The sequence below is a fragment of the Heloderma suspectum genome, chromosome 1 (genome assembly GCF_057233095.1).
Source record: "Heloderma suspectum isolate Gila_16-S chromosome 1, 16-S_ref, whole genome shotgun sequence".
In the NCBI taxonomy this organism is placed as follows: domain Eukaryota; kingdom Metazoa; phylum Chordata; class Lepidosauria; order Squamata; family Helodermatidae; genus Heloderma; species Heloderma suspectum.
The window spans coordinates 137,712,416-137,725,431 of NC_139458.1; positions in this window are offsets into that span (position 1 = coordinate 137,712,416).

Consider the following 13,016-nt stretch of genomic DNA (forward strand, 5'->3'; position numbering starts at 1 on the left):
GTTGTAGATGGGGGTCTTTACCTGCCCTACCTTGGGGGGGGGGATCTCCACAGGAGATTTGCTGCGAGCTGACTGCATTTGGAGGCTGTTCGGGGCACATAACATCGTAGCCATCCCACAGTCACCCTGGAGATTTTCGCAGAAAAAACAGTTTTTCTTAGACTACTTTTAGTCCAATTGTTTTCCTTAATTCAGCTTGCCTGTGCTTCTGTTGCAGTGTGTACCAACCCTCTGCATTTACTTCAACATGATAGCCCTGCCCAGGGGTGTGTCTTTCACCTGGGCATGACCTCTCTGATGCCAGTCAAGGGGTGTTCCCCCAATGTTTCCCCTCCCAGTGTTTCCCCAATGTTTCCACCATTTTGCATCTGGCCCTTCAGGAATTCTGAGCTACCTCATGGTATTTACTTCGCCTTGCCTACCACTAACCTCTGGTGGCCATCCCCCAAAAAGTATAGATGTGCTGTGCTCAGCAGCCTTTAACTTAAAAAAAAATCCTCTTAAATCGATAGTGCGTAAAAGCGCAACATCGAAATAGTGCATTGTGGCTACATCGTGATCCCAAAGTAAGCGCTGCAGTTTCACCAACCACAGCCACTGGGGGGGGGGGAGTGGGGTTATTTAGAAGTGGGGTATGGGATGGGTGGACATAGAGAAAAAAAGACAGGGAGACCAATGAATGAGGCATTCATTTCAACTGTGGTGCAATTAGGTAATTTTACACTGGAGTTCATAATCTTAACTGCCCCCCCCTTTATATGGCTCCTGAAAGCTCCCCACCCCACCTCAATTTCACTGTATCCCAGCTAACTGCTACAAAGTTATTGCTCTCACACCATTTTCCCTGGGTGTGCACTTTTGCCTATTGCTTCTAACCCTCCCCCCCTTTCTCCCTTTCTCCTTCACCCTGCCCCGAACGAGAAGGAAAGATTGTTACTGCGGAGAAGGGGCTTTACATAACAGACAACTACAGAGCATCAAAGAAGCACGCCTTCAATAGCCAATCTAAGAAAGCGTAGGAGAAGTGAAAGAGTGCTTTAGGGCAAGTTACTACAGTTAGCCTTTAATCCTTTCACTGCAGGGGAGTAAAATGTATTTCTAAATTTTGAGTAAACATGCACAGACGGGGGGGGGGGTATGTTAAAGATTGAAAGCAGGCTACCTAAAGTGATTGAGTGTCCCCACTACTGCGGTAATGTGAGGGGTCGCTGCTGCATTCCTGGGGATTTTCTCAATGGGAATGGGGAAAACTACGCTCACTGGGGAAACAAAGGGGAATGGGCAAAACCCGCAGGAAAGAGCTACTCCACCTGATGGTTCCAGCACCCCAAGTAAAATGAAAGCAATAGGTCTGCACATTTAGTCCTGTTGCTATTTTGCTATTGCAGTTTTAGAGGGAAAATAAATAAAAAATAATTGGGTGGCGGAGGGTCAGACATAAGATGTGGACGGTGGGGGCACTCACACACACACTGGCCAGAGAAAGAAGGGGCGGAACAAGGCGAGAGTGGGAGGGGTGGAACAGGCTCTCTAAGTGATGACGGGGACGAGACTCCACCCAGTAGCCACCCAAGCAATTCATAGTAAACTGCCATGTGACCTGCCAAGAGCCCCAGGCCAGCTTTGGGATAATCCAGGTTTTCAAGCCTGTGTGTCCCCAGATAGAGCAGATTGGACTTCAGGAAAAAGTGCAGCAATGTGAAGAGTGAACTAAACCCGTTGCCCTGGAGATCCCCCCACTCCACCGGGAGATGCCAAAGATTGAACCCAGCACCTTCTGCATGCAAAGCAGGTGCTCAGTCCCTGAATTATGGCCTAGGACTGTGCTTTGAATCTAACGCCTTGCATTTCCTGCTTAGGGTCAAAGCAGACATTACATTAAAGATGTAGCAAACCACTACATCTTTTGTTCTTTTTTATTCTAGTATAAACTCAGCGAGTGCAGTGGGCCCAATCTGGATTGGGACCCTAGCATGGAGGGTAGGGGGCATTATCCCTCCCCCCCACACACATACATACACTGTGGACTTTACCTGGATCAAGGCCCCCACGCCTGCAATTTATATTGCAAAAGAATGATCTGGGCTCCTAGTAGGGGGAAGAGTTAAAGCCCCCCTACTCACACGCAAGTCCTGATCTGGATTAGGCCCCCTGTGCTCATACTAAAGTAAAAAGAAGCATACCTATACGGTATGATGCATGAGCTATTGTCTCATATTGTCTCAGTAAGGTGATGGGGAAATTGCACAACAGTTTAGCAGACGATGTACAGACACATGACTCTTTTAGGTCGTCAGCCCAGGAGTGAGTCACTTCTTGTTGCAGCTGCTTTTGGTCATGATGAAGCAGCTGTTCACATGCTTCACTGGGAGCCAAAGTCACGGTGGGCAAGTCTCGAGATGGAAACTTTTCAGAATATGGTTTGAAACGCATTTGTTTGCAATCGGAGCTTATGGTGAAAAGCTGGCCGCCACCACCTCACAGACAAAGTTGCAATTCCCTCCCCTCCTCTCCTTGTCTTGTGTTTCCCACTACCTACATTTAGATTGTAAGCTCTCTGGGGCGGAGACTTGACTTTTGGTTGTGTAACTATAGCAAATGCCACATAGGTTGTGTCTGTTTAATATGAAAGAATATGCCTATTCCTAAGGGAATTTACATCTCAACTACCCAAAATGTTTATGGCATGTCTTGTAGGTAATGCCTTCTAAAGGCACCTGCCCGGTTATTCTTATTAGGTGTATAATGAAGGGAGGCTCCAGAGATGTAATCACTGGAGGATGGTGGCTCCGACGTCAGTGGGGCAGTGAATCTGCTTTGGGTTTCAGTCTGAACCAGTCAGAACTCTAAAGGAGCTATCCAAGGTGTTGAACCCTATCCCCAAAATGGGTTCAGCACCTTGGATGGCTCCTTTGGGGTTCTGGCTGAAGCCCAGAGCGAATTCACCACTCCACTGAATTAGGAGCCACCAGCCTCCACTGGATTTAGCCTAACCCCACCTCTGACATATAACCATGTCACTCTTGTGACACTAACAGCTTTAGGATGAACAACAGATGAAAACTCACTGTTATGAGCTATGAAGTTCACTTAACTACAGAATCCCCTGCTCCTCACTTCCACACTCCCTACTTCTTCTTCTTCTTATTATTATTATTCTTATTCTTATTATTATTATTATTATTGCTGTGCGGGGACCCCTGTTCTGACTAGGAAGCCACTTCGTGGCTTCAGAGGTGGGCCCAATTCTGATTCGGGGGGGGGGGCGACCCAACTTGGCCCCAAACCCGAAGTGGGACTTGGATGACGAACCTTGCTTCGGGTCCCCCCCGACGCACCCGCACAACCCCCCAGCTGTTTACCTTGTCACCGCCACCTCCTCCTCCGCTGCCTCTGCTGTTCTCTGCTGCCACCGCCTTCTCCGCCACTGTCGCCAGCTCCTGAGGCCTGGACGTGCTGCGACTCTTCTTGCAGGGAGTCGCCATTTTTAAAATGGCAACTTCCAGGAACTTCCAGGAGGTTGCCATTTTAAAAATGGCGACTCCCTGCAAGAAGAGTCACCATGCGGCCGTCCAGGCCTCAGGAGCTGCTGATGGTGGTGGTGGCGGGCGGCGGCGGAGAAGGTGGTGGCAGCAAGGAGAAGGCGGCAGCAATGGCAGCGGCAGTGTGGAGGCGTGGAGAAGGCAGTGGTGGGGGGGAGAAGGGGGCAGCAGCGGAGAAGGGGGCTCAGGTAAAGACCTGGAGGCGCCAGCACGGGTGGGCCTGGGGGGCTGGGCTGGGTGCCGAAGCTCCGAAGCGCACCGAGTGCTTCCGAGAGCCCCAGACCTGCTCCAGGTCACTCCTTGCCCCCTCTGCTTCACCTTGGAAAGGGTTCAAAGTGACCCAAAGCAGTCAACTTTGACTTGGGGTTTGGGCCTTGGGCCGAAGTGGTGCACAGCCCTATTATTATCCCCATAGTATGGTGTGGGCTGGGGACAAGGCGTAGACTGCCTTAAGGCCACCTAGAGCTAAAAAGAGATTGGAATCAAGACTGCCTCTGCTCACTGTTTGTTCTTTCCATCACTCAGGGCTGGCCCAAGCTTTAGGCAGAGTGAGGCAGCTGCCTCAGGTGGCAGGTACTGGGGAAGGATTAGGTGGTAAGATGTTGGAGGACAGAGCTGTGTGTACCACATTAGCTGCCCTGTGCCCCTTACACTACCCTGTTGTCCTTGTGTGTGGTGGAGGGTGCTGTCCTATCGCCAGTGTTGAAGTAAGATTCAACTGCCAGTCCGGCTGGCTTTTGTACATGGAATGGGAGATGGGCCTCATCTTGTCCTTGCCTCAGGCAGCCCAAGGTCTTTGGCTGACCCTGCTTACACTTATCTCAGAAGACAACATGATTATTGCTAATTAGTTTTATGAAACATATAGTGCTAATGAGATAATCAGGCCTTATCTCATTGATCCACACAATAACTCTGGGAGGAAAGTCAGTACTATTGCCATTTTCAAAGAACTTCCAAAGGGAAAGCCAATAGCCATGTTAGTCTGTTGCAGAAAAAAATCCAAAAGAGTCTTGTGGCACCTTAAAAACAAACAAATTTATTCTGGGATAAGCTTTCGTGGACAACTGTGGGGTGAGCCCTTGTATTTCAGCAATGTGGCAAATTAAAACATATACAATAGCTAGTAGATAGGATTTCCAATCCATTGTTTCCTGCTTTTGTTTCTGTTAAACATTATCCTGAAGCAAAAAGATAGCACCGTCTTTTACAGAAAAAGGGGAACTTCAGCTATCTTAAGCATCAAGTCCACCACAGAAAGGATTTGTCAGGCATTTACCAAAGTTGTAGTCAGTCAGAAACTGCCAAATTTGATTAGTACATGAAATTATGCTGTGCTCAGCAACTAAATGAATAATGGAAATCCCCCTTCTCTCTATCATTCATTTGGTCAACACACCCAGCTTGTCAGAGATCACACAGGATGCTTCAGTGCTAGGCTCAAAGGTATTGCAACACTAATCCCGCAGCTGCACTGACTAGAGAAGCAACAAGATGAACTTGCAAGCTAATTGACACTTTCAATTCAAAGGCTAAATAACCCTCTAAAAGCCCTTATGGCACTTTGCCTGTCCACACAGGGCAGGCAGTTGCTGCAATTGTGTTTTATGGCCAAAAATAAAAACTTTAAACTCTCCACAAATCCATTCCACTGAAGAAATGCAGGAGAGTGACACAGAAAACACTGGAATGCAACAATTTGATAATGATGTAAGGATTTCCCATTAAAATGAAAGGTGGCAATGTCAGAGAAAAGGGCATGTGTGGAAGCAGCCTAGTATAAAAGGCTCTGAATTCTATACATTTTAAAAATTAAAAATAAATACAATTAAATCCTGATGACCAGAAGCAAAATATGCTGATCATGGATCTGCCCATCCTGACAGGAGTTTCTGCCCCTGAAACTGTCCTGGTTTTTATAACTATGTGGACACCTAGTTTTGCCTATTCATAACTTAGGGAATTAACTAATAGAAGATTTGAAGTTTGTAATCAGCTAATAAACTTAGACCTGCTTTGTGCATATCAGCCAGATCCATATGTTTTGCTTTGTGGAGGTGTTGCTTGAAAAAGACACCACCTCCTTCTGAGGTAACATGAAAAGCAAAGCAGCAGAGCAGAGAGTAACTTTCTGAAGGTCACCGTGCACAGCAAAGTCAGCACTGAGCAGGATTCAAGCACAAAGATGGTTGGGAAACAGTCTATTTAATTAAGTCAGACTCTTACCATGGGAAAATTTTCGAAGCTAATCAGGTCTGAGCTAAATGATATGTTATTTTCCCAAATTGCCAACAGCACTGGTAGCTATCCATCCATTGTTTTACCACAGTGCTTCTCAGCAAAGTTCACCACATACTTGGCTCGGCCTAACAATTCATTTCAGCTCAGTTATCAGTCAAGGGTTTCATGCACTCGTATGGAGATGGATAGGAGTGGAAGAAAGGCGACAGCTTAACATACAAGGCAGACTTCCCCAAGGTGGTGCCCTTTAGTTGTGTTAGACTACAACTCCCATCAGTCTTAGCCATGCTGGCTAGAGTGATAGGTGTTGTACTCCAACACATCTGGAGGGCACCACCTTGGGGAAGTCATATATGTAAGATGACCAGTGGTTAATACATAACACATCCCAAGGTCTCCATTTCACTGTGCATTTTCTACTCTGCCTTAACAGGCTGGTTTAAAAATTTTCCTACACAGAAAGGTACTAATGCATGGGAAAATAGATGCAATCTGCATGTCACAGTAACCTGTATTACAACACATGTGATTTTCACTTAGTCACATAAATACATACACGTGTGATTGCCAGCACATGACTATCTATGTGCCACTTTGGCATATTTACCTATATGGAGGAATTTTAGCATGAGAAGCAGTGCTCGTTCATTTTTGTTGCGCAAATCACCAGGCCTGTTTTATAGTGTTTTAGCACACACACCTTTCCACAAGGAACATGAACTGAGTCATTAAGCGCCAATTAAGGGGCAAGTCATCAATAACAGAATGGGAGAAGCTAAAAGACAGAAAGCTGACTGACCTAGACAAGTTAACAGTACAGGGCAAGTTGTTTTTCCTTGTACTTTTGCTGAACTCCCAAAGAACAATGACAGGGTGCAGCTTTATCACATTTTTTCCTTCTCCCCTCCCCATTCTTCTAGCAGACAGAGGGGGTTGGATTTCATCCATTGTTTTAAAACAATCTGCTGTCTTATTGTGGGGCTTTTGGGGGGGAAATGGTTTTTAACCAATTAAACTAGCCAATTACGTGTTGGTTAGATTGGCTAATAAACAAAGTTATGATCTTTTCCCAGATACAAAACACCTCCAAGCTAGAGAACTCAAAAGTTATTAGAGGTAATTTATCTGATCAGTACTTAACTCACAATATAAAAATGAGGAAGCACCCATAATCATTAGGTTTCATACTTTCCTAAAGGTGTAAAAACGTGATGTGCTACCTCCAGTATTGGAGGCAGTATGCCTATGTACACCAGTTGCTGGGGAACATGGGGGGTGGGGATGCTGTTGCATTCCTGTCCTGCTTGTGGGTTTCCAGTCGACAGCTGGTAGGTGACTGTGTGAACAGAATGCTGGCCTAGATGAACCCTTGCTCTGATCCAGCAGAGCTCTTCTAATGTTCGTATGTTCAAAGCCTCCTTGCTTCACTTACACCGGCCCCCCTCAGAAGAGGGCCCCAACCTACTCCAGCTCTGCCTCCTGCCCTGGCTGGAGCTTGCTATCAGGACTCTGAAAGTCACTGATGGTCTGCCATGAAACTCCATCCCTACCCCAGGATTTCTCTGTAAGCTGCTTCCACTTAAATTGCCCATAGGTGAAGACAAACAACTTTGGTACCGAAGTAAAAGTTGTGTAGAAGAGGGAATTTGATAGATGCAGCTGACTGACAAAATGCCCTCTCTTACACAACTGTTAAAGACACAGGAGGAGTCTAGTCCTCTCCTTCCACTATAATCGAAATAGTGCTGTACTGCACATTCTCTGTTGTGTGTATATGCTTTTTGAAGGGTTTGTGCAGCTTTAGGAGCTAGTGCTCACACGACTAGTTGTTCCTTCCAAAGGTTATTGGCGTAGGGCACAATCCTATGCATATTTAGACAGAGAAAAGGCCTACAAAAGTTGTAGGCCTTTTCTCTGTCTAAACATGCATAGGATTGTGCCCTAGGTAACTGAGTCCGAGCTTAATCCCACTCAAAGGCAGTTTATACCCTCTCACCTCTCTAATCCCAGATAAATGACCATTTATTATCAGATTTCTGAGCCACCTCTCCAATCTGAAAACTGAGTGCTCAAGATGTGGGCTAACATCAAAAGAATTAAAACGATCCATAAACAAATTACAAAATACATACACACACTGAAAAATGGAAGCTGGTCAAAGGGGGCGGGGAAGTGAGCAGGGGGTGAGGGACATGTTCCGGAGGAAGAAAAAATCAGGCTGAAGGCTTGTGGAGCAAAAAGGCCTCCAGTCACTGATGGAAGCCCAGCCAAGAGCGGGCCAAATGGCTGTCCCAGGGGCATGGAGTTCCATTTGCTGCATGCCCCAAGTTGGAAAGCCTAATTTGAACGTTTTTGAATCGCTGCTCTCTGCTGGTGGCAACAAGATTTGCACACCTCCTTTCTTATCCCAACGCCCAAAGAAGATTCAGCCTGAAGTATTTCACATTTGAAATGTATTTTGCTATTATCATCACTACAAATACACCATCATTAAAAATAAATAAATACAGCATATTTTTTTGTTAAAAATACAATTTATTTAATAAAATCACTTTTAATACGCTTTGGTGTAATCGGATCAATAATTATGGCTCTCACATGAATAATAAAACACTTAGTTGATTCCATGAGTTTGTAGATTAATCAATTAATTAGTTGATTCAACTTGCACATGAGTAAAACAATAATTCTGATGCAAAAAACACAGCATATTTTGTTTTTAGAGAATGCACACAAGCGCTGCAGTAGCATGCATGACCTTAGAAGTGGCATTCCCTCCAGTGTATGAGAGAGGGGACAATGCCTCTTCTAAGATCTCTAGTTTTAATAATTACTTGTATTAAAAAGTAATACACTGGGCAACATCCAATGTCGTACACGTGGTTTTCACTCATGCAAATGAAATTTTCTCCTCCCCCCCTGCATCCCTCCTGTCTACCCCCAAAATCTGCTCCAGAGTGCTCCCAACCTTCTAGAACAAACTGGGGAGGCCAGGGAGATGCAAGGGGTGGAAAAATCCATTCTGATAGCAGATGTTCGCCGTTGGATGTCATTCATTGTTTAAAAACAAACTGCTGCCTCATTAATCATGGGCATTTTCTTTAGTCAATCAAAACGGGTTTTAACCAATTAATCTAACCAATTACATGTTGCAACCTCGTTGTTACATGTAATCGGTTAGATTAATTGGTTATTACTGTTGAGGATGACGATGACCGTGATGACGATGGTGTTATGATCTTTTTCCAGACACAGAAACCTTCTTGCATTGAGAGAAGTCATGATGCTTTCACAACACTTCCAAGCTAGAGGACTCTAAAGTTGTTAGGGGTGATTTCTCTGATCAGTACTTAACTCACAATATAAAAATGAGGAAGCACCCATAATCATTAAATTGCATACATTTCTAAAGGTGTACAAACTTGCTAGAATAAACACGTCACATTTTAAAAAATGGAATACATATAAACATTCAAGTTAGAAAGAGCACAGTAGATAAGGCCGGAAAGGTAAACGCAATCTTTTGGCTCTGGAGTTGCCCAGAGCAGTACTCTGCTAACTAGATGCTCCCACAGGCAGAAGGTGGGGGGAGGCAATTTTGACCAATTCCTCCTCTCCCGTGCAGCTACCTAAGAATCTGTTCTGGAGGCTTGAGCGAACCCCTAGAATTATGTGGGCGGTGGCTCTCAGAAGGAGGAACTGCAGGAGGAAGGGGAAATCAGCAAAGTCACTTTCTCCCTATTCCTCCAATGGGAGCCTCTGCTAGATCCAAGCCAAGGAACCCTTCCATTCACAGAACAGTGAAGTCTGGATCCAATCCAATGAAAGAACATCATTCTATAAAATATGGTAGGAAGCTGTTAGCCTTTTGAGCCATGTCCTTGCAAATATGTATTCAGAGCATCTCTACACCAGCCTAAAATCCCACATTTAAAACGGGGCTTTCTGCTTCCATTTTAAATGCAGGATAACAATGGATTCCCATTACATGTGCTTCCATTCCCCCCTCCCTTTCTCCCTCCTTCTCCCCCTTATCTGAGTTTTCCATGTTTCACTCGCTCCTCTTCTCGCAGCTTTTCCTTTTTCACTGAGGGAACTCAAGCGAAATAGAAGCGGGGTAATTTAATAGCTCATTATCTCCGATCTTTTTAACAATGGAATAAGGGTGATTTAGTGCAGGAGACACCCTGGAGATTCATGATGCCATCTAAAGGGCCCGCAAACGTCCGTGAGTGAGTGATCTCAAAAAGCTCCGTGTGAAGAAGCTCGTATTCTCATGGTCCAGTTCTAAGGGAAGACTGTTTTGGTTTTACAGAAATCATTGTACAGCTGCTTTCCCTAGTTTTAAAGAAGTTGCTGGAGTCCCAGACCTGAATTTTTGATAGTCTAACCTCTCCAAGGGTACTGCCAGATGAGGCATTTATCTACCTGCCTGCGTACCTACCTATTTATTTATTGCATTTATATCCCACCTTTTTTCCTCTTGCAAGGAACCCAAGGCAGCTTACATTATCCTCCTCCTCTCCATTTTATCCTCACAACAACCCTGTGAGGTAGGTTGGGCTGAGAGTCTGTGACTAGCCCAAAGTCACCCAGTGGGCTTCCATGGCTGAATGGGGACTAGAACCCAAATCTCCCAGCTCCCAGCCCAACACTCTCACAACTATACCATACTGGGTTTTATCGCACCATTGCCCACAGATTTTTATGAGGGCCAGGTGGGTGTCTAGACAATAACATCATCCACTCATAACACTCCCCTGTTTTCCCACCACTTCTTCCATTCCCTCCTCTACTTACCATAGAAAATGTGTTGAGGACGAAAAGATGAAATAGTTGCACAATGCTTTATGATTGTTAGCGCCTGTCTGGAAGGACCCCAGGAATCACATTTGCTTGGATGTTCATGGCCTCTGTGTGAACACAGACAGAAGCAAAACTTCTTCCTTCCCCTCCCCCAAAAGATGAGAGGGGTCATTTTCCACATGTGCAGAATTTTGCACAAAATCTGCTATCTGAAATCAGAACTTGGGGATTTCACCTTCATGCCTATGGTGGGGGGTGGGGGGGTGTATTCAGCAGAGGCAGTATTTGCAACAGAGCCCAGTGTTGAGAGGGTGGGCTTCTGTGCAATGTGGCTCTCCTTTGTAACCTTTACAGCCCAATCCAAGTATGTTTACTCCAAAGGAAGTCCCACTGAGTTCAGTGGGAATTCTCCCCTCCCACCACCAGTAAGCGTGCCAAGGACTGCTGCAGCCCTATCACATACATACCCCTTCATAAACACCCTCATAGACATTGCTTCTCCCCCTTACTTTGCTCTCTTTCCTTTTCTGGCACCAAAACATTCCAAATTCAGGAAAAGACTCCTCCCTATCAATTTACTAGGTTGAGAAGTATTTATGCAAAAAGAGCTTCACAGCAAAATTCATGGGCATGCTTTTTACTGATTTCCATATATATTTTAGTCTGGAAGCAAAATCTGGGATAGTTTGGTGCAGAATTCTACGAGATCGTCACAAGCCCTTCCATACTCCCTCTACTACATACACAAATCCATCTCCACAGACAAACCTGTCCTTCCACTTTGAGAGGGGGTGGGGAGTTGGATTGGAAAACTATTATGTCCCCTTCCTATCCCTTTCGTGCACTAAGTAAAGCCTCTATTCTTTTCTATTTGCCCAAGGTCATCCAGAAGAAACTCCTTCCTGCAACTGAAATGATAGCCCTCAATAACTCATTCCAGTCTGAACTACACATGTTCATTTTTGTTCTTCTGGCTTAAACACACTAGACTGTAAACATTTCAAAATCACAGTTGGTTTTTGATGGTCAGTTGTTGTCTGAACTGGGACCTGAATGTTCAGAGGAGTGATTCTATGGGTTTCATTTCTACTAAGTACTCCAAAAGCATAGAACCAGTGCAGATTTTAAAGGAAGAAAACCCATTCTCCTTTATAGTTCATTTTAAAAAGCAGTTGGAATACATTAAAGAAGGATCCACATGAATAATTAGTCATTTGAACAGATTTAGGGAGGGAGCAATGCTATGGCCACTAGACAGTGGCTAGATGGCCACAGGATATGCTGTTTTCCGGGAACCGACCTTGGAGCCCGCGCTCTGAGGTCGGTTTCCAGAGAACTGACCTCCCCCAACTTCCGCACTGCCTTGGAGGCAGCACGGAACAGCCCTGTCTTTCACGCTCACAAGATGAGCATGGAGCAGCCGAAAAGGGTGTTCCGGGGGGCGTTCCTGGGCGGAGAGGATAGAAATGCCTGTACGACACATCCAATGTTGTCCAGCAGCCTCCTCCTCCTCTCAGCCCTCCCACAGCTAGACAGCCGCAATTGGCTATCTAACCGAAAATGCAGGGCAGGAGAAGTGAGGAGGGAACGATCCCCTCTGTGCTTCTCCTACCCTGCTTTGGATAAGCAGTCACCTTCGAGTTCAGAGGCGGCCGCCTATCTAGATAGGATTGCTCCCTAAGTTTACATTTTAGATTAAGATTTTCACCTGTCCCAAAGAAACAACTCCCCCCCCCCCGCAGCAGTTCATTTAAGTCACTAACTCCAAAATCCTATCCACATTTGCTTAGAAATTCTTATCAGGTTTATAGATGTGAATGCAGGGAATCCCCCCCCAGCCTGGAAAAAACCAGAAAAAACCCGAGGGGTGGAACTGACTGTTTTTTTCCCCCAAGCACAAAAAAAAAGGCCATGGAGGAAAAAGTATACTGATGGTTTTTAGTTTTTTTTCCAGGCCTTCATATCTCTAATCAAGTTCAGTAGAATTTACTCAGAAGTAAGTGTGCATAGACCTGCACCCTAAGTATTTTTAATCGCTCATTATCAGAAATAAAACCCACTATGTTCAATGGGGCTTACTCCCTCACCTAGACTGGATCTACACTTACCGCCTTTTTTTACTTCCAATGAGGTTTCACCACCCACCTTTCACACTACGCAGTACCCGCCTCGAATTGGAACCGGAATTTCCCACTTCCGTGCTCCCGCCTTCACTACCCTATCAGGTCATAGTCCCCTCCCCCGCCTGTCCATATATGGTGGTGTTTGTATTTCCCTCCTTTCCAATCACAGCTCTCGACGGTCCCACGTCTTCTTCTGGCTACTGATCACATAGCTTCCTCAGTAGCCCTCATTCCCTCAGCAACAAGCAAAGGGCTGGATGTGTGTGTGCTTGTCTGATCTTGGAAACTAAGCAGGGTTGGCCTT